This window comes from Corvus moneduloides, chromosome 1 (assembly GCF_009650955.1).
Source record: "Corvus moneduloides isolate bCorMon1 chromosome 1, bCorMon1.pri, whole genome shotgun sequence".
NCBI lineage: Eukaryota > Metazoa > Chordata > Aves > Passeriformes > Corvidae > Corvus > Corvus moneduloides.
This window is the reverse complement of record NC_045476.1, coordinates 43611141-43632306: the sequence shown is the minus strand read 5'-3', so window position 1 is coordinate 43632306 and position 21166 is coordinate 43611141. Positions and strand designations below refer to the sequence as shown.

The following is a 21166-nucleotide window of genomic DNA, read 5'->3' as shown; positions in this document are numbered from 1 at the left end:
AGCAACACAAAATATTATTGTCCAAGGACTGTGCTGGATCCAAAATATGCCCACCAGGACCATACAGCAACAGTCCAAAGAAAGGAAATTCATTGAGACTGCTCTTCATCTCCTTCTCTTGGAACAGTTCTCGTGAGGAAGTTTAGCAAGCATAGGTAAATTATATAGGATGCTATGGCTGACTGAAGGAGTTGGATACCTAGTGCAAGAGCCTGTGCATGTGGGAGAAGTTGATTTAAGGTAAAGTGGTGTCAATGTAAATTTAGATCAGTTGTGTCATTGTGGTAGAAGTTGCTATGTGGATATCACTTGTTTGAAGTTCTGGTTATGTCATTTGGGAAGAATTGGAAGCAAAACTGAATACAAAAATATTGCTCTTAAAATAAGAGCATCAGGAGTTAGTGTGTGCTTTGTTTTTTAACCAAGAAAGTTGTTTTTGATTTAAAATATTAATTAAATCATTCCTTTATGAACCAAGCTCTGGGTAAGAGCTTGACGTGTCAGCATCTGTCTGTGCCTGTTTTAATGATCAGAGAAGGTTGATCCTCAGCTTTTTATGTGGGTCAGCTTCCAGCAAAATATGCTTTGCTAGATGAAGGGTTGCAGGATTTGTCCTTGTATAGTAGTGTCACAGTGTTAGTAAATGAGAGTGCCTCAACCTGGGTTGTCATTATGTGTAACTAAGTGTGCTTGTGAAGAATGCAAAGTGACTCCACCGCAGATGGTTGCACTTTGGGGTACTTTGCATCTCTTTTTGCACCTTCTTGCACAGGTCTTACAGTCCTCTTGCTTTTTACGGCTAATTCTCCCTAATAGCAATATGGTAAAGTGTCTCTGTTACACAGGAAAATTGGGTTCTCTCCAGGTAGAAAGAGCGGCACCACCAAGGACTGCTTTTTCATTTTCTACTGAGGTAATTTTGTCTGTGTCAGTAGTAAAAGGAATTTATTGATAGAGCTTGTTTTGGGGGTAGTGGGTCTCTATGGTGGGCGAGGTGTAGAAGGCTCAATGTTCTCACATATCCACATTTCTGTAGAAATAAACGAATTATTGCAGCAAATTCCTAACTGTGAGAGTCTGTAGGTGTGTACAGTAGGAGTTTGAGCCAGGTGTGCCTGAAAGGGATCATCCGTTTTCACACTTCTGTCGTTATGGATATGGTGGGTAGGTAGCATAAACTAAGTTCTTGTTGATTTCTGTGGATTTACACGTGTAAAATCAGAGTTGCAAGCAGGTTCTACCAGATCTGTGGTAATACTGGTGTTTCACACAAGAAATACAGGTATTTTCAAGACAAAGATTAGTTTTCATTACTTTGCACCCCAGGGTGGGGTTCTCCTAGTAGGTGATACAAACAAGGATTTAAAAATCTGCCACTCCTCAGTGGGATACAATACAAAGTCCAGCCATTGTCATCCAGCTGTTATGAGCAGTTACAGAGTGCTTTTTGTAGTGGTGGAAGTTTTTCTAACCCTTCTCAGCTAGGAGTTACTTCATGCATGAGGCTTTGATATCTTGCCTGATTTAATAACCTGTTGTTTCAGTAATATTTTGTAGTATTGAACTCTGTTAATTATCTGCTGTTAGATCTGTTGTCTTTCAATATCATTGACTCTCTTTTTTATCTGTTAGGGGGAGACAGTAGCTATTGAAATTCCCTAAAACAGCTTAGCTGATCTTACTTATAATAATGGAGTCCACTGCAATGAATATTGCAAGTGCAAACTGTTGTTAAAGCTTAGGCAAGATACTGGGGAAAATTATGTCCAATATTTTCTTATTTGTAGGTTGTGTTCTAATTAAATATTCAGTATTATAGGAGACGATCTTTGACTCCCAAGACACTGATGAAATGTCAGTTAAATCATATTTCCCTCCCTCAAGCCAACATGCAGTATTGTGTTTGCTACAGTACTGGGAAATCTTTAAGACTGGAGGAGTCATTGAACTTCTCATTTTCTGTAATCTGTAGTTTAGTTTGTATTCAAGGTAGATGGATTGGTAAATGCTGAACATATAGGAAGTACAGACATAAGAAAACAGAATCAGACCCATTGTGAAAAAGCCAAATGAAATACAGGAAAATATAGAAGATTTATAGAATAGACATTTACCTATAAGGAATTTTTCTTAGTTTTAAGACCTCCTCATGTTAGTGAAAGTGAAAAGAACTTCATTTATTAAATATTTATTTAGTTCGTTGAAGTAATACTTTGTAGGTTTTGGATTTATTTGCTACACCAGCCGAACATTTCTCTACTGTTCACCTCTTTGTTTTATCCTCACACAGTGAGCTTATTATTGTTAGTTTTGGTTACAGCCATATGTATTTTTGTAGCACTTTATAGCAAGTCTGTAGGGCAATAGACTCTACCATATCTCACATCTAATATATAACTTTATTTTTAAGCAATTATAGCTAGTCTGCTGCTCAGATCAGAATTAAAATTATTTAAGTATAATTAAAATACACCAATATTACTGAAATGATGAAATGCATATGAGCTCATTCAGTTTTTCTTTTCATTAGATTTTTTTGGGGGTTATTTTTAGTTTTAATACAGAGTGCAAGCTGTTGCTAATTAGCATGGCACTCTGGAGGTCGTCTCTATGTAAGCTAAATGGAGAGGATAGGATGAAGGGGGGAAAGAAATGCAACCTGCAGACGGAAAAGTGCCAGTCTTGGAGGCATTAAAAAGCTTTGCACATAGAGTGGGTTTTGTTCCATTTGTTAGACAAGTGATGGCAAAACCTTTCCAGGTCATGTGTAAAACTTCAGACGCGAGCTGAGTCCTGTGCCGATGTGTGTGTTCGTGCTGGGTGCAAGAGAGGGGCCTCTCTCTGGAGGGGCACTAGTTTCTCTTTTACTTCTTATGTAGGGCTACAGCTTGTCCCCTGTGTGGCAGGCTGGTGTGGGGAGTTGGAGGAGGGTACTGTGGGGCTGGGTGCTCATGCTGTTCCAGAGTTGCAGCAGGCTCACTGAAGAGATGCCATCACCATGTGGCAGCTCTGGCGTGTTTGCCGTGGCTTTTCTCTCATGAAAGCAGAGTATTGCAGACACTGGTGTTTGCTGCTGTTCTTAAATTGCTGAAGGTTATGTGTGTAGTTTGGGGTATGTGTGTAACATGCACAGTTCTGCTAACAGCATGCACAAATGAATATACAGGTGTGATTATGTGTAAAAGTAGTTTCATGTCTATTTTTCAATGTTAATACATGTTGTGTTCTTGAGTGGAACTGCTGCATCTGCTAAGGGGACAGGTTTTGAACTTGCACAGCTTAATCTTAAGGTCTGGGGCTGCTGATTGTTGGAGCATTTGGCAGTTGTGATTCCAGAAGTTTTAGGTCTTATCTAGGCAGATATGAAAAGCTTCTCCCTGTGGCAGCAATATGTAGCAAAGTAATAGAAGACAAGCTTTAAATAAATAATAAATAAAATCTTTATTAAACCCATTCTTGCATATGGGGAACATCCTATGAAGTTGTATAGAAGGCTGACTTCCTTGGGTCTCTGAATGAGAAGTATGCCCTCTGTGAGGGCATACTTTGTGCTGCCATGCAAGGAAGTGTGCTCTCAGTAGCTCAGCGAGGGTAACAGATTTTTTTTTCATACATATCCTTCTTCTTGTATCTGTTTTGACCTATGTCTAGATTCTTTGCAAATACTTTGGAATTAACACTGTCTAGTGAGTGGCAGGTACTGTTCATTTCATCAAAGCAATGCAGAGCACCCTATCTCGAAATAATGATTAGAAAGTGTTTTTCTTTAAGAGAGAGTGTTCTAACTCATGGAATTGGTACATACAAATATTTTAGCATTAGGTACCATTTGGAAATTTTAACAAAAATTGTAAATGTAATTAATAATAAAAAAAATTATGCTCTTTAAAGCTTTCTATCTAGAGTTCAAAGAAAAGTCAAAGGAAGTTACACATCACGTCTTTTATTTTTCTGGGGTCAGCTGCAGGAAGCTGTATAGCTACATTCCAAACCACATTAAACTTTCTTCAAATGTACTTTTTTGTTTTTAGTTTGAAAAAAGTGCTGTTCCAGAGTGTTTAGGTGATCTGAGATGCCACTCAGAGCATTATGTTGTCAAATCCTTTATGCTGCTCCTCTGAGGTTGTCCTCAGAACTTTCTTTGGGATCAGAAAGTGAGGTATCAGTGGTCCTGTCTGTGTCAGGGGACCTGTAAAGCAATGCTGTATGATCAAGGTGAAGTATGTAAAAGGCTTTTTTACATTTTCATAAATCATTTAAAGAGTTTTAACTTGGAGCAGCCCCCTTGTTTCAGTTGGTGTCTGGAGTACATGGCATACAGGGAGATAGTGAGGGATCTGGGTTTGCCCGGCCTGGAGATCAGAAGATGAAGGTGAATTGTTGCCATTTCCTAATAGGCTGTTTTGTAACAGAGAGCAGTGCTCTTCTCTGAGGTGTACAGAGGAAGGATGAGGTGCAGTTGTCACATATAGAAATGAAGAAATTCTGACTGGGCATAAGGGAAAAAAAAATAACAATCGGAATGGTTAAACTCTGACCTGAGGTCTGTGGAGGTTGCAAGATTTGACCTTGGAGATTTAGAAACTTGACCAGACAAGACTCTGAACAACTTGTTCTCTAACTTTGAAATCAGCACTGCTTTGACTGGGAATTGGAGGACGTGGCCTCTAGAGGTCCTTTTCAGCCTAAATTATTCTGATTCTGTAAGATTTCCCACAGAGAAAATAAGTATTGTAAGAGTTATGCTAAATAGCTTTTAAATTACATTCTTAGGAGGAAAGAGCTGTTTGTTTGGGGGATCAGAGTCTTTTATGTAGTACTCATGGCCAAGATAATTTAGAATAAAAATGGATAAAGAGCACGTGCAAAGGAACAAGTTTAACTGTTGGGCAAAATGCTTCACCACTGTGCTGCTGCCTTGACTAGTCACAGTCTTGCTGCTGTGTGTTGAGAGTGGCTCTGAGAAATAAATGTGATATGTGTCAAGTGGTAGTCTTTGCTGGATTTGCTGTGGGTACTGTTGGTGAGTTCTTGACAAGTCTGGGAAGGTATATAACATACTAAATTTGAAATTATTCTCATACTTTGATAAAAAATAAGTTTGATTGGGGTTTTTTTGTTGGTGTTTAGTTGTTTTGGGTTTTTTTCTGACAGAGTGGCTACTGAAGCTCTCTAAGATTGACTGTTGACATGTCCTTTGTTCCTGATGTGATGAGAGTACTCTCCGTAGATGGAGTTGCTCACTGTTGTGGGGTATCATGTTTGACCATTTGTTTTTTGAGTCATTTCTCAGAACTAGCTTGATGCAAAACACCAGCACTACTTGTCTCAGGCATCTGTGTGAGGTCTTAGTGATGTCACCAGAAACCCCCATGGATTTGGCCTTCAGACTTCAATTTGTCCTTGAGTTAGTGATGACCAAATAATCTGTGTTACATGAGTTGTAATCCTGCCAGTATTATTAATTCCAAAGGTATCTCACTGAAATAACATGAACTTGATATACTGGTGGCTGTATGTTCAAAGTGGAAAATTCTGTAGTGGAGAACAAGTTGTATTTGTTATCCTGTACCCATGGGTGAGACACACATCTGTCTGTGTATGTGTGCAGACATGATACATTCCTCCCTTCTTCTCCACAAATAAGCAACAGTAACTCCCCTGCTCTTCCCTCAAACAGATATGTTTGGGTTTTTTTTCGCAATTGACATTAAATGTGTTTTACCAGTACTTGAGTGAGATATGCTAACAGTGGTTCAGGCTTAAAAGTTAAGACTCTCGTTCAGCTTTTCAGAAAGACTGTTGGAGACAGTGTATGTCTAATCAGCAGCAGTGTAAGTAGGTGTTATCAATCTAGGCTGCTGTATTTTCTCTGGGGGTCAGATTGAGTGTGGCCTTTCTGCAGAGGTACAAGGGGCTTGTATAAAGCTTGAATGATTGCAGTCAGTGCTCTCTGTAGGATGCACAGACTTCAGTGCCTTTTCTCTCCAAGGGCTGCCTACCTGTGCAGGCCACAGGATGGCAATTGAGGAGGCATGTTAAGGAAAGCAAGCTGTTGCTCAATGGAGTATAAGTCAGGAGAGAAGCTGTCTTGTGCTATCTTGTACTCCCTACAAGGAAGGGAAACTGCAGCTCTTTGCTCTGTCCTTCACCTTCCTTGAGTCCTGCTTTTGTCTTTAATATTCTTAACTGTATGTTTTTTATTATTTTTTTACCATTGACTGTCAAGCTTTTCAGCTCTAAGTCAGGCTTCCAAAAGACCTGAGAATGACTTAAGAGATACTAGCACGTTTGAATCCCTTTTACGAGCTCTGTGTATTTAAATCATACTCAGAATATGTTTTCCTGCATTGTACACAGATTAAAGGAAAATATGATTTCTTTAATTTTCAAATGAAAGGTCAAATGCATGCCTTGTTGAGTAAGCATAAGAAAAAGGCCAAATATCACTAGATTCAGATGAGAAATCTGGTAGCAGCTTTGTTGATTCTAACAAGGTTGTGATATGAAAACAAAATATATACAAATCAGGCTGGGGTTTTTTGGTTGGGTTTTACGGTTAATTTTAACAATATTGTGTATCTTTGATTTAGAGAATTTCCTTATTTGGGAAGAAAGTAGAGGAATGTTTTCAGAATAATATTATGAGTACCAAGGCCTAGACAGGCAGAGCACTTTTTTAGTTCAACATTCGTTGTTTTGTAGTGCTGCTGATACAGAGAGAAAAAATTGTCTTTTGTGGCTGCAGTTTCTTCAGTCTGGTAGTGTTTGAGACCAGGAAATTCTCTGCTGAAGATGAAGAAGGACAATATGGAGCAATTCCTTTTTTATTTTTCTTCCTTTTCTCCTCTTGGCTACTGTCTTGTCCTGCTTTTCTTGTTGGGCTGGAATGGTGTGACAGAAACAGTGGCGAGTTGGTTCAAAAGGATCGGTAGAGGTCATGTACTGAAATCACATTTCCTTTTTTTAAAAAGAGCGTAGAATTTTCTTGTGTTGATAGTTCAGCTGCAAAGGTTTTCCAGCTTTTTCCAAAGTTAAGCTGAATAAACTGGGGGAAGTTAATTAAATATGCTTGGTGTTAATGTAAACATGGTTGACTGGCCCTGGAATTCACTTGGGTGCTCACAGGCAGTTTTGGCAGGGACTAGTATTTCTTCCTTGAGATGGAATTGAGGTCAGTGTTGCCAGTGATAGGGGTGGGAAAAGGAAGAAAGGAAGCATGTAATGAACCTGAGACACCACATTCAGAGACTTTAGTGAAGCAACACTCTGGTTTTGATTTCTCATTTGTGGATATTGGGGATACTGTTAAGATCTTCTCTGATTTTGCCCTGAGTATCATTGTTCTGGTGATGACTATGTTTGCCTCATTCCTTCAGAACTTAATTTTGTAATTGCTCTTTCCTTGTGTTCTTCCAGGATATCAAACTGACTTAGGTCCATGAAGACTATGCTGGTGTCAAGCTCCCTCTGACTTGCCTCCAGCTCCTCCTCAGGAGCAAAGGTACAGTTAATAGGGGTAAGTTAAAATCCACTCACAGAACCCCCTGAAGGAAATGAAGACTTTAATTAGTGACCTTTTCTTTGCGTGGCACTCTCCAGTACATTTCTTCCTTCCAAGCTGCTTGGTCCATGACAGCAGGCTATCAGTGACAGAGAAAGGGAAATCCAAAAAGTGGAGCCACTTTGAAACTGTAGTGAAAAGTTAATGAATAGAGCACTTACAGGGCAAATACCAATGCAGGCTGTGTGTGTCAGGAAAGCACTTTGAAAATGAAAAGTGCCCCCCAGTTGGTTTGTTCTCCTTTTAACTGATCTCTTTGAAAATCTACTTGGAATCACAGTTAAACTACTGTGATAAAATATGTTTTTGGTAGATAAAGTTGAAATAATACACATCTAGCAATTGGTAGTGTTGCTGGAAATAGTAAGCACATGTAGTAACAAACAAAAATTCCCATTTCTTGTTTCATCCTAAGGGCGAAGTACCCTTGGTGCAAAGCCCAGGGGACCTATATAGTCATTAACAGATGGAGGGGGACATTAATCTTCTACCCACAAATCTGCCCCAGCACATAAAGCAGGGAACGTCTGTTGTGAGGAGTGCTAGAGGTTGTACTGAGCATGATAGTATAGTTTTTATTCACAGTGCCAGCCACTCTTTCTATACATTGCTATGTTTTCTTGGTACTCTGTGTCTCTGGATTTCACTTTTTCTATCTATGCACAAGAGAGAGTGGCAGTGTTTCTGCTTTTTGAGGTGCTGGCAGAATTTTCTTCCAACACTCTTAAAATCTCTCTTTTGCTGTAAGCACTAGAGTATGTTAGGATATACTTCAAGTACGTTTCTGTGCGTAGGGAGAAATGTATCCTTTTTCTGTGTCATTCAGTCTTTCTCATTTGGCAGTCAGCTAGGAGACGGGCATGGTTAATGAGGTATCTCAGCATCGTGTTTTTATGGGAGCACAGTTAAGGTTAGGAGTATGTCCAGTCTCCAACCTGCCTAGTGAGCATTCTGTATTTGGAAACAAATGCCAGCTGGCAGTGGTTAAGGAGTGCATGCTTATTCTGCTCATGATAGCCAAAACATGCTCCCTGCTGTGTGCTTTTGGCAGCTTTGCACTGGCAATATGTCTCAAATGCCAGTTGCATGTCCTCCTTTCCTCCTCCTAAGTGTGTCCCATAAGGCATGATTTAGCCTAAATAAAAATGTGCCTCTGTTAGATGTGGTAATGTGTGGAAAGAAAGAGACCACTTATTTTTGAAAATTGAAGCCTTTCTGAAACACCTGTAGTACATTATTTCTACAGTGGAAATAAAAAGATGATTAATGTGTTCTCCTATACTTGGTGGCAAATTGGCCTTAAATTTCTGAAGATCTGATGATTTTTGTGCCACCAGTTCTTAGGCACACTACGCTGAAATTTTGTGTAATTTATTCACAATGAGAGTGCTAGTTGGAATTTCACACCTAAAGTGACTGCATATTAAGTTTATTTGGAGTTCTAACTCTACTTATCTGGTCATTGTATTCATTATATTGGTGGTCAAATTAACTGCATTAATTTGTGGTCTGAACATAAGCATCTCCTCTTTGTTTTTATTTGTTGAATTGTTTTAAGTCAATGGACATCTAAAGTGGTATATTTTATTGAAAAGATACCTTACATGTAGGCAGAGTCAGTTTTACGATCAAGTGTTGCAAATCATAGGATAGTTTGGGTTGGAAGGGACCTTTAAAAGTCCTCTACTAAAGCTTATTTGAATTATTTGAAGCAGTTCTTGAATTGTGGTACATTGAATACAAATTCTTAAGAGTCTGAAGGTAAATAAATTCAGTCTACATTTCTTTGTCATTTTTTCTTCAGTCACAGTATAACAAAATGTAAAAAAAAACCAGTGTTACAAAAAGAGGCAAAACACTGAAGATTTTCAATGCAATACTCAACCAACTGTATTTAGAGTTCAGTCAGCTGTGTTTAGGGTAGGGTAAGCAAGCTGTGCTTAGAACTTGGCTTTAGAAATACCTATGTATTTAAGCTTTTTTTCAAGGGGATCTCTCACCTTCTTTGTAGCAGATCTCAGTATTTGGGAAGATGATAATTCTTGAACTATGAAATTCTAAATCAATGAAATTGTGTAGAAATCTCTTAAGATATGGGAATTTAAAAGTCAGATTATATTTTCCAACCTGTGTCCCTTAGGAAAAAGGGGTCACCTTGACAAAATTGTGAGCTTTGCAAAGCTAGGATCACACAACCACTGAAGAGGGAAGGAACAGTAGCCTTTGCAAAGTGCTAGGTTTTAGTTACCATGCTTCCACTTATCTGTTGAAGTCTGATTTAATGCTCCTGTTGCCCACTCTATGGTCACAGCTAGAACAATCTGCATCTCCCAGGCAGGAGGTGAAAAAAGAGGGCCTTACTGTGACCCTTTCCTCAAACCCATAGTTTACCTCAGCAGCCTGATACCGCTGTAATGTAACTTTCTCCCTCTCTTTGGCAAGAACTCAATTCAGTTTTTTCAACAGCTGATCTAAAATAGTGCACTTTCCTTGTAAGTACTTGGTTCCATCCATCATCCAGCTGTATCTTGGATGTCCAAGGGCATGGGCATCTTTGTCTAGGTATTTGAATGCTTTCGTTGTTGTTTGTGCTATAGTGGAATTGAGAGTCAAATCTTGCTGTGATCTGTGTTGATGAAGCACCACTGCACATTGGTTAACTGTATTCATGCTCTAAAAAAACCCTTGGGTATGACGTGCAAAAAAGGTATTTTAGAAAGTAGGTTGCAAAATCAAACCCTCAGAAGTTGTGAAATGTCAGATTTATGGTATTTCCTTCTGTGCCTGTAATTGATGCAGGAATATAGATCTTGCAGCTTTAATTTCACCACATCCTAATTGGATAACTCTTATGTTAAAAAAATGTGTGGCATGGTTGTGGTACTTTGTAAATAGCACAGTACCATTTATGTAGGAGGAAAAACAGTATTCACAGAAGAATGATTATAGAATTTGGTGCTAAGTTATTATGTACATGTAGAAGATAAACAGAATTGGTTCAACAGAATTTAAATTTCATGTCAGCTAAATATATTTGCATTATATAAACTTGATGTGTAACATAACTGTTTTCACTGAAGTTTCTCCATTTATGCTGGTGTTGAATTCTGCCTCTAGTCAAAAAGAACTTTTAGAAAAAGTTCTGCCAACACAGTTTTTTGTCTTGGAACAGCTTTGAGGCTTGCCAGCAGTGTTATTTCTTTTGAGTTGCAGGAGCAGCTCTAGTTACATGCCAAAATATGGTCTTATTTTTAAACTGAAAAATAAATGAAACCTATGTAGAAATGGAAACTTTGTTGAATGCCAAATTCTGACCATGCTACTCCCATTGGAACCACTAGGACCAATTTTTGCAGTCTGCACTGTCTTTGTAGCATTAAAAGTTATTTCACAATGTGGGAAGTACTGGAAGAAATGAGTGTAAGAAAAGCAGGAAATCTGCCAAGGTCCATGTCTTTTTTTAAAAAGTTGTTATAACCTACTTGCTGAGATATGTTTTATGTTGATATCAAATTTAACCAGCTTTCAGTTATGGCCAGCCAGCCTCCATTTCAATAGTGTTATTCTGTAGAGAAGAGGCAGATCAAAAATTTTCGATACCAAAATATTTAAAAAATAATCATCATTTCATGATTTTGGCCTGTTTTCCTAATATAGTTAGACTTAAGAGCTTGGAGGCTCTATCTGTCAGGCTTCTTTCCATCTCATTTTTCTTAATTTTTAATGTGTTTGTCCAATGTCCAAAGCAGATTTTTAAGGTTAGTTCCAGTAAGACAGGGGTTAAAACAGATGGAGGGGGTTGGGAAGGGGAAATACAGTGTTCAAGAAGTGATTGGTTTGCTCCAAGACTATCTTCCTCAGATACTAACCCTGGTAAAAAAGGCCCAGGTGTTTTGCCTCCAGCAGTGTGAAAGCACGCAAATCCATTGAGGGCTTTGAGAAGAGGCTCTAGTGATTTTGGACAGTTGCTGACTTTCAGCTTGTGTGAAAAGGATAGAACGGGTCTGTTATCTCACCATTCCACAATAAAAGGGAAGCAAAAAATTGTGTTATTAATCCAGATGATTTCCTGAATGTGTTGCATCTGGAATCTGAACTTGGTCTCGTGCTGAAGTCTTCAGAGCAGTTGAAGAGGTAGGTATAATCAAGCTGACCTCTGCAAGTATGACGAATGCTAAAGGAGAAAGCGGTTGCCATTCTGGCATTTTGAGGGCAAATTCAGCCAGGTAGTACAGATTAGCAAAAAGTCTACTGAGACCTGAAATGTTCACTAGTTTTGACAGCTGAGCAGTTGTTCTGGCTGTGCCACCAGGCAGCTGTGGGCCTACTGTCCGTGGCTGAAAGATAGCATATTGCCTAGCACAGCTCTGTGCTCTTGACAGTAATGTGTTTGTAGATCAGTGCAGCTGGGCAGTGTACTGGCACTCAGGGTTGTTACTGCCACTTCTCAAGGATGACTTGTGAAGAGCCTTATTAGCAGTGTACTTGCTTGGGAATTGCATACTCTTTCGGGGTGAAGTTAGTCATTCATAGGATTACAATAGAGGCTGGTGTGATCATCTGCCCTTCCAAACCTGCTCTTTTTTGGTACTGAACTTTTGATCCTGCAGAGCAAAAGCTCGTATTTGAGGCACTGAATTCACCTTGAGTGATGCATAGTCCTTGCTTAGACCGGAAAACAATGAATTTATGTTCTGAGCAGATATAGCCCCTTTACTCAGATGGCAAGTTTTAAACATAGCCTTTCTGCTTTGTACATTTACACTGCTTTTGTGATGGACTTGTAGTACTGCTTCTACTTGCAGTAGCGTAATATGTTACTTTTATCTCAATTCATAAGGTGGATCTTCATTTTGTACCTAAAGGGAATTAAATAATAGTCTTCTGTAGGCTTTCTGGCAGGGCATGGTCAGCCCTAGGGATCTTTGACTGTAGTAATCTCATTGACAGAAGATGTAACTTGCCATAAATTGGATTTCCTCTTTCTGAACCTTGAAATGACCTATGAGCTTTCGAAATAAATGAAGATTCAGGGTGTCAAAAGGCAGTTAGAGACTAAGCTCCAACTGACTGAATTTGGTGCATAACTCATATTTTTATCTTTAGAAAGCTTAATTTTTACTTGGTGTATATGGTGTTGGAGGAGGCAGCAAAGGAGCTACTTTCTACTGCTTGGTTCTGTAATTATAAATACAGTGACTTTGGTATGAGAAACATCAGACAATAAGTCTTGGTGATGGTTAAGTTAATTCACTTTCAGAAGTTCAATAATTCATCTAAGAAGTGTCAGCAGCTGGGTCTTGTTAATGGTAAGCCTTTCATTTCTTTTAAATCAATTGTGAATAATAGGATCCTTCAGAGAAAAATGATGAAGTAAGCATTGATTTCCAAATTGGGTGTCTGATATTGGAGCATTAATAAAATCTAGAGCAAGCAGGCAACTAGGACCTCATACACTCTGATCACCTAAGCAGTAATCAGAGAAAATCAATATTTTTTTTGTATGGTGCTAGATCTGTTAACATTTCATTTGTCATCATTCATCATTGTGTCTATAATTTCATTTTTATAATTGCCTGAATTTTGAGGGGCTTAATAGTATGCTTTGAATCAAGCATTTACTGTCAAGCTATTGTGAAACAGATGTGGCATTGCCATGTTGCCTATTCTTTGCTGTCTGTCTGTCTTACCATTTCTGGACTTTTAATAGCAATGGTCAAAGTAAACTCTTAGATATTTCAAATGAAGTTAAATTTTCTTAGAGGAGTTCCATGTAGACTTCCTGGAGTCCTCTGTTATTCTCTCTCTCCAAGCTTTGAGGTGCTGTGTTGCTTCTCTATAGTCATGTTCAATCTCACAGAGGTGTTAGGAACATCTCCAGTAAGATGGTGAAACTCTGTCAAAGAAGAATGGTTGTAGACAACATCTTCAGAACAGTGAGACTGCTGGCATGGTTTCCTCTGCAACATCTTCCTTGGGCTGTTGTTCATCAGCTACAGCTTCTGGCTCTGTGTGGTTTGTTCCAGCCTATCTTGTGTTGTTGAAGAGGCCTGTGACTGTCTGGATGTGTCAGAGGAGGAGACCGATGCTGACGTGGCTGGATTCTGGCCTTTGATGGCTTTAATACAGAGAACAACATTTTGGTGACAGGAGCATCAGTGAGTGATCTGAGAGGGAGTAGTTGGTGGTAGTACATCCCACCAAGCCACCTGTCGATGGGATACCTGCATACCTTGTACTTCTAGCCTCAGAGTCAGTTGGGTTTTGTAATGCAGTGTGGAGGTTACAGACTTGTGAGTGTGGGGTTTATTTATTGGTTTTAATTGCATTTGGAGGCTGGGTTCAGTGGATGTTTAGAGCAGCTAAGTGCTGGCTTTTTCTATCCATATTGTGCTTACCAGCGATCCCATTTTCTTTAAAGCTGTATTGAGTTGGTATGGAAACCCACATACAGGCAAATCTCCTTGCTGTTGAAGTCAATGGGAGTTGAGGCTAAAACTGGACGAGGATTTGGCCCATAAAGCATAGCAAGAAAATTTAACACTTATAATAAAACTCTTAAGGCAAATAAAATGTTCTAGCAGGTGTTCATAAATGTGCTTTATGCTCATAGACTCTGTTAAATGTTAATACTAAGGTCCTGCAGAAGCTGCGCATAAGGACTGAGTGAAGGAAGCAAATGTCTGTTAAATGTGCTGTGCAATATTGTAGCAAAGGTGGGTGGCAGTGCAATGCCATGCTACCTATTAGACTGAAATATGAAAGCTATTAGAGTTTCTGCTGAATTTTCATTTTGTGAGGGAGTAGTTTTCGAGAGAGAACATACCGTATAAAAAAAGCCATGTGTTGTGCAAAACTAGAAGTATCTTTGTCAGTGTATGCAGTTTTCTTGGATGCATGCAGAGCTTATTAAGGACAACTGCTAACATACTGTATTAGCAATAAATTTAAAATAAGACAATACTTGTGAGAAAAATAATGGCTGAGAAGCAGTTTTATTTTTTTTTTGATATTTCATTTTCATTGAATTATAATTTTTTCATGCCTTAGATGAACCCACAGGCAGAAGTCCTAACATGACTTAAAACATGTTTTGAGAATTATGGGTCTTGACAGGATTTTATATTTAGATCTCTGTCTTAGGTTAACTCTTAATATTTTTTTTTATTTATTCCATCACTTCACCATCAAAGCACAATGAGGTCCATTTTAGATTTCCAGGAGCTTTCTGGCCTTCCTCCTTTATGGCTTCTAAGAGAAGCATCTGTTGACTTTTTCAGCAGATTTTGCATCATGCCTTGAAAGCTGGTAGCTTGTACTGTCTTGGTTTCTTCTAGCAGTGAATTTCATTAGGATTCAGGTCAAACCCACAGGACACAAAAAAAAAAAAATCTGAGTGTACTGGAGCCAGTTTCTAAAATGACACCATGAATGCGACAGTCATTGTTAGAATGTGTTTTGTTGGTGTTTGAGTAATTGACTTAGTTATCATCTCATCAATGCTCAGTCATTGTGTTGCAGGATAAAAGCAACCACATATTACAAAGATAGTCTCTTTCACCATTAACAGCAAGATGGCTGAGTGAGGGGAGGTCTTTCACACGACATTTAGATATACCAAGTAGCAAGCGTGTCCACGGTAATGTCAGGCTCTTCCAGTGTTGCCTTGGTCCTGTCCTCATGTTTGTTCCTGGCAGTGGCAGTGCTAACGTTTTTTTGGTGTCTTTTTGTTTGTTTTTTTTTTTTTCCTGATGTCGGCCAGGTTATTTTGACACTGATCTCTTCTCTGTGGTGACCAGTGACCGGACCTGTGGGAATGTCCTGAGGTTGTGTCAGGGGAGGTTTAGGTTGGATATTAGAAGAAGGTTTTTCACCCAGTGGATGGTTGGACACTGGAACAGGCTTCCCCGGTCACAGCACCAGCCTGACAGAGTTCAAGTAGGGTTTGGACAGTACTCTCGGGCACATGGTGTGATTTTTGGGGTGTCCTGTGCTGGGCTGGGAGTTGGACTCGATGATCCTTGTGGGTCCTTTCCAGCTCAAAATATTCTGTAATGTTGTGAAAAACTTGCTTTGTTCTACCTTGTTGTGAAAAGGAGTGAAGCACGCGCTTAGATGAGGGAATTCTCATCACTTGCTTTCGTAACAAAATCACAGGGACCACTTAGTTTTCTCCTCTGTAATACTGCACTAGTGTGCTTATGGATTTTAAAAGCAAGGCTGATGATCATCATCAGCCAGCAGATTGGGAGCTCCTACATATAGTAGAGTATCTTCTTTTGATCCTTCTAGGGCAAGGAGACCTAGTAGAGAAACAGGGTGAGGAAAGACTAGAAACTGTTTTTAACCAAGTGGAAAATATGTCAGTACTTCTCTTGTAAGTAGTGGCACTTCTAGAATAGTGATATTCATGCAGAACTTTTAATCCCTGCAGTACATTGCAAATGCATTGTCTGAGAATTAAATGTTAATTGAGGCCATTATTTGATGAGTGGACTATTTATATAGTAAAGTTATTTGAAGTAATGGGCCATGAATGCATTTTGTTTATTAACTTTCCCAGTGCTCCTTCTTCAATATCTTATCACAGAGCAGGCATTTTAAAATGGAAGGCTCTCCAATGACAAAGATCTGCAGCACAAAAAGTGTGTTACTTTTAAGTAGTGTGTTTTGTTGATTTCAAGAACAAAACAGCATATGGTTGAAGCCTTTGGAAGATTGAGATTTCAGGTAAATTTCTAACTGTGGAAAAAAGAAAAATGTAGAAGAAAAAGGTATTTTTTTTTTGTCTTTGAAGACTTGCATGATTCAAGTACTTTAATGGTCTTCTCCATTTTGAAGATGAGAAACTAGGGAAAGGAAAATTATTTACTTTGTCTGGGATTATGAAGGAAGTCTGGCAGACAAGGAAATTAAATTGAGATCCCCTAAATGTCAGGCCAGCTCCATAAATGCTAAAATATCCTTCCTTTCTTGTCTAAAATGTCTGTCAGAACTGTACAGTAAAGTTTAGGTTTTGTAGGATTTCCATAGGACAACTGCTTTGTGGCCTCCAGGGTGTGAATATCCACCAAAAAAAAAAAAAAAAAAAAATCACTCTTTGAAGCTGAGAGTATTTTATCTATTATTAAATCTGAAAAAAAGATAGTACAAAACCAACATACTTTTAATAATATTTTGGGTTTCCTTCTGTAATTGTTTAATGGAATTAATATGAATATTTTAGCTGTAAAGTTGGACAGCTGCGGCAGGATGTGATTTAACTGGGACACTGACTCTTCTTTCAATACATTCTGGCAAACTTTACAATATGCAATGTTGTAAAAGTCCACTTATCTATCCTGTAGCTTTCATACACTTCCTTAATTTACAGTTTTTTTTTTTTTTTTTCTTTAAAGGCCAAGTTGAAATTGCTCCTCAGTTCTTGGCTATGATAAAATTCAGTGCAAGGCAAAAACCTTCAAGAAGTTTCCCTCTCATGAAAGATGCTGGGACTTGTGCATGAGCAGTGTGTAGCTGTACTACCCATTTGTTCATCACATCTTGTCATGGTTTCCAGTATGTGCTAAACCACCGCTTTTGCAGCTCAGTCTTTTGCTCGTTGGATCCAAACTCTGGTTTAGATACTTTTTGTCCAAGTAAGGAAAACATGGAATCATAGAATGGTTTGGATTAGAAGGGACCTGAAAGATCATTTGGTCCCAACTCCCCTGCCATGGGCAGGGATGCCTTCCCCTAGATCATGCTGCTCAAAGCCCCATCCAACCTGGTCTTGAACAATGCCAAGGATGGGGCATCCACAGCATCTCTGGGCAACCTGTTCCAGTGCCTCACCACCCTCACAGTAAAGAATTTCTTCCTCTAATCTAAATCTGCTTTCTTTAAAGTCATCACCCTTTGTCCTGTCACCACATATTCCTGTAAAAAGTCCCTCTCCATCTCTCTTGTAGGCCACCTTTATGTACTGGAAGGTACTCTAAGGTCTCTGTGGAGCCTCGTCTTCTCCAGGCTGAAGAACCTCACTGGTCTCAGCCTGTCATTACAGGAGAGGTGCTCCAGCCCTCTTATCCTCCTCCTTCTGTTGGGGGCCCTGGAGCTGCCCGCAGTACTCCAGGTGGGGTCAGAGTAGAAGGGGAGAATCAGTTGCCTGCCAATCTGTGCTAACTCTCATTTTCTAGTAGAAACTGTTTGGATTTTGCTTCTGGTCTGCTATGTGCTTGTGAACTTCTGTAACCATTTAGCATCTTTTGGTGCATTGCAGTACATTTAGGCTCTGAACTTTTGAGTATTGTCAAATAAATACAGCAGAAAGCTGGCTGTTCGTAAGTGGGGAAGTACTGTATTTATATAATAACTGTATGCTAATAATAGAGAGAGAACGACAGTTTAATGAGTTTTCAATGCCATTGGGTTGACCTGATGATCTGCAGTGCTCTCAGCAGCAGAGACATGATGTTGGGTGTGTTGCTTTGTGCCATGCTGGAGGCAGCAGCTGGGAGAGCCAGCATCCCAGCCAGCTCCTGGGGACGTTGGATGCGGCATGTGCCACTGGGACTCTGCCAAGTCTTAAATTCTGTCTCAATAGCTGTGATGGGTTTGTGAATTCCAATCAATGACAAAATAGAGTACTGTCTCTCTTCTTATACGGTGCTGCTTTCTGCCCCATGGTGATCATGTGGTGTCCAGAGTTGTGTAGCTGGGAAGGCTTGCAGGGCTTTTGCAGGCCACCAGGTTCAGTTTGGAGACAGCTGGCTATAGCAAGCAAAGAACTGTGATAAATGATAACTTGAGTAAACCACATATGTGAGGTCTTGAATGAAGTCAAGATTGAAGTAATTTATTCTTGATGATTTGAACAAAAAGGCAGCTCTTACCATTTTAAAAGAATACCTTATAAACTCATCTTCTAAAGATAAAAGCTATCAAGCAGAAAACCATGATGTTACGCCAGATACCAATTACTGTGGTTTCTTAATGTGCTTGTGGTTTTTTTTTTTGTTTCACATTTATTAAATATTTAGAAGTTCAACTGTAGATATTTTTAATCAAAATCAGAATTTTCTCACAAAATGGGTGATTACATCATTTGCACATTTATATTGTGAGACGTTTTAACGATATAAGCATTTTTTCATTTAGACAGCAACCATAATAAATTGAAATAAAATTCAGCCTTGATTGATGTTCTATGTGTCATGTACAGGGCAAGTCCCATCTATAAAATGTGGTTTGCCAAGGCAGCAATATTAGTAGCATTTGAATGTTTTTCTTATTAAGGAGAAAAATGGTCAGCAACATCAATACCGTCTGCTCCAAAGACCATGGTAAATGGAAACTGCCTGCAGCACATTTGAATTCCTCACTGTATTTGGGATGAAGGTACGATGCAGGCAGTGAGAATTTTTTTTTTTTCCCTTGAAAATTAGGATAGACTATTACAGTTCGTACGATGAAAGAGAGAGGCTGATTACAACATAATGGAGTGTACCATATTCATCTCTTTGAAATATGACCTCACTCGGCCTTTTCCATTTTACAATCGATTCTCTCATTCCCTTAATGAACCTGTGCGTTCATGAGTCTTCCTTGGAAGTATGCACATGAAGTATTACAGTAGCAGAGAGTAATTGTCTGACAAGCAACTGCAAGTAAAGTGTCTCTCTTGTAGTCTTGTTCAATAACATTATGGACCGTTAATGCATCGGATCAGATTCCATATTGTTTGGTTAAAAATTATGCAGCCATATTTTTCTTAGTTGTTCATAGTGTTTCTAAAATGGTAGCTTCAGTAAACTGGTTCAACATCATCTGGCTCTGTTTCCTTGCAGAACAGTACATATGTGTAAGAGATGAGCTATCAGTAAGGTACTTCTGTGAAGTCAGCTCGCTGGTACCAGGTACTGAAATTGGGTGAACTATAATAGTGTTAAAGGAAGAGAGGAAGGGCTTTTTGAGAAGAAAAATGGGTAAAGTTATGTAGAGAATTACTGGAGGCACCATCAAGATGTAATTTTTAAAGGATTAAACACCTAGTATATGACATTTTTATTTGGTGGCTTCTTTTGACTGTCAATGTGATTACATGTAATAAGAAAATACTGTTAATTATATGTTTTGTTTGTGTGTCTTTTCATGTATTTTTGGATGTACTTTTAGTATAAACATAGATTATTTATATAACTAATAATGTATATAACCATGACTGACATGGAAACACTTTATAGATGGTTGAAGCATGTATGTGTGTATGTGTAGTTTTATTATCAACTCATAGCTGCTAACTGGCTGTCGACAGTTCCAAGTTGCTACAAAATATGAAGCCACCCACTGGGTGACTCTCACAAATGCCAAATACCCTAGGTGGTACCCAGGATGAGATGGCAAGCATAGAGCCTGCTGTGATCACCACTGGGAAATCAGGAGAGCAGGGATTGTGGGACAGACTCCTGCATACCCCAGTCTCACTCTGTACCCAGAGAAAATTTGCAGACCCCTGAAAGCCTTTGTAATGACAATTTCATTGAAATTCTAAGCATTTGATGTATCGCCACCAGCACTGATCTGGTAAAAGCGATGATGAAATAAAGATTGAGCTCAGAGAGAAGCAACAGTCCTGTCTGTTATGTCAAAAAAGATAATTCATCATGTCAGAAAGTACCATTTCCTTTTGATTAGACTGAAGTCATTGTCCTAAGGTGTGAAAATTGCCTTGACCAACAGACCTGTTCTGGTTGTGAACTGTTGCTCTGGACCAGAGACAAGAAATAAGTAAAACTAACCTTAATTTTATAAAACATAAGATATAGGAAACCCTTAGGTTTTGGATCACACTAGACTTGTTAAAAATTTGTGTATTACATATGCAAAAGTGGTTTTTCCTTCCAAAGTAACAAAACCTCTCCTTTACATATCATCTTTCGCTTTTGGTGAAACTGATGTTCCTGAGCTGTATGATCCAAATTGTTTTGCAAACACTTCAGTGGTTGCTTTTTCACTTGTCTATTTTCCTTAAAGCTGATATATAGGACTATGGACCTAGTTAGTAAATTTTAGATACTTTGAATTAGTGTAGCTGACTCCCTGCAGGTAAAATCGGCTTTTTCCTTTTTTTATTGGAAAACTTGGAACACTATATCCTTTTGTTGTTGTTGTTTGTTTCATTAAAGGAGCCTGCAGTTAGGTGTCAGGATGTTTCATTGTGATAGGAAGTTCATCTGTAATATTAGGCTTTTGCTGAAAATTGGAGGTGGTGGGAGTGTTTTGTTTTATAAGTGTAAGAAAGAAAACCTATACTAACAAGTTGCCATTTTTGTTATCTGGGAAATGGTTGAAAATTTGATCAATATAATTAATCCAATTTATTGCCAATTCTTTATTCTGTAGTTGGTATTGCTTGCACAGGAGTGAGACTTCCACCAAGCCAAGAGCTTGGTCTTACAGGACGTGGTTTTACCTGGCGGAGTCCCAAGAAGTGTGCAGCAGAGCCTGTGCGGGGACATTGACCATCGCCTGCTTCAGGACATAAACTCTGCTTATGGTATTTTTGTAATGTTTCAGCATCTTCATTATCTCATCATTCATGTAGCAAACGTGCCCTTCTGT

The 21166-nt window shown here is 38.9% G+C and overlaps 1 protein-coding gene across 9 annotated transcripts in view; it reads left to right on the top strand.

Annotated features, from left to right (window-relative positions):
• RARB (retinoic acid receptor beta) overlaps positions 1–21166 on the top strand; it is a 323260-nt gene that overhangs the window by 1353 nt on the left and 300741 nt on the right. For 7 of the 9 annotated variants that reach the window (XM_032107923.1, XM_032107913.1, XM_032107902.1 and 4 more), the window contains exon 2: positions 7420–7519. The gene's annotated coding sequence lies outside the window, so the exon portion shown is untranslated. The remainder of the gene's footprint in view (positions 1–7419; positions 7520–21166) is intronic. The other 2 variants (XM_032107895.1, XM_032107886.1) reach the window with 1 other exon arrangement.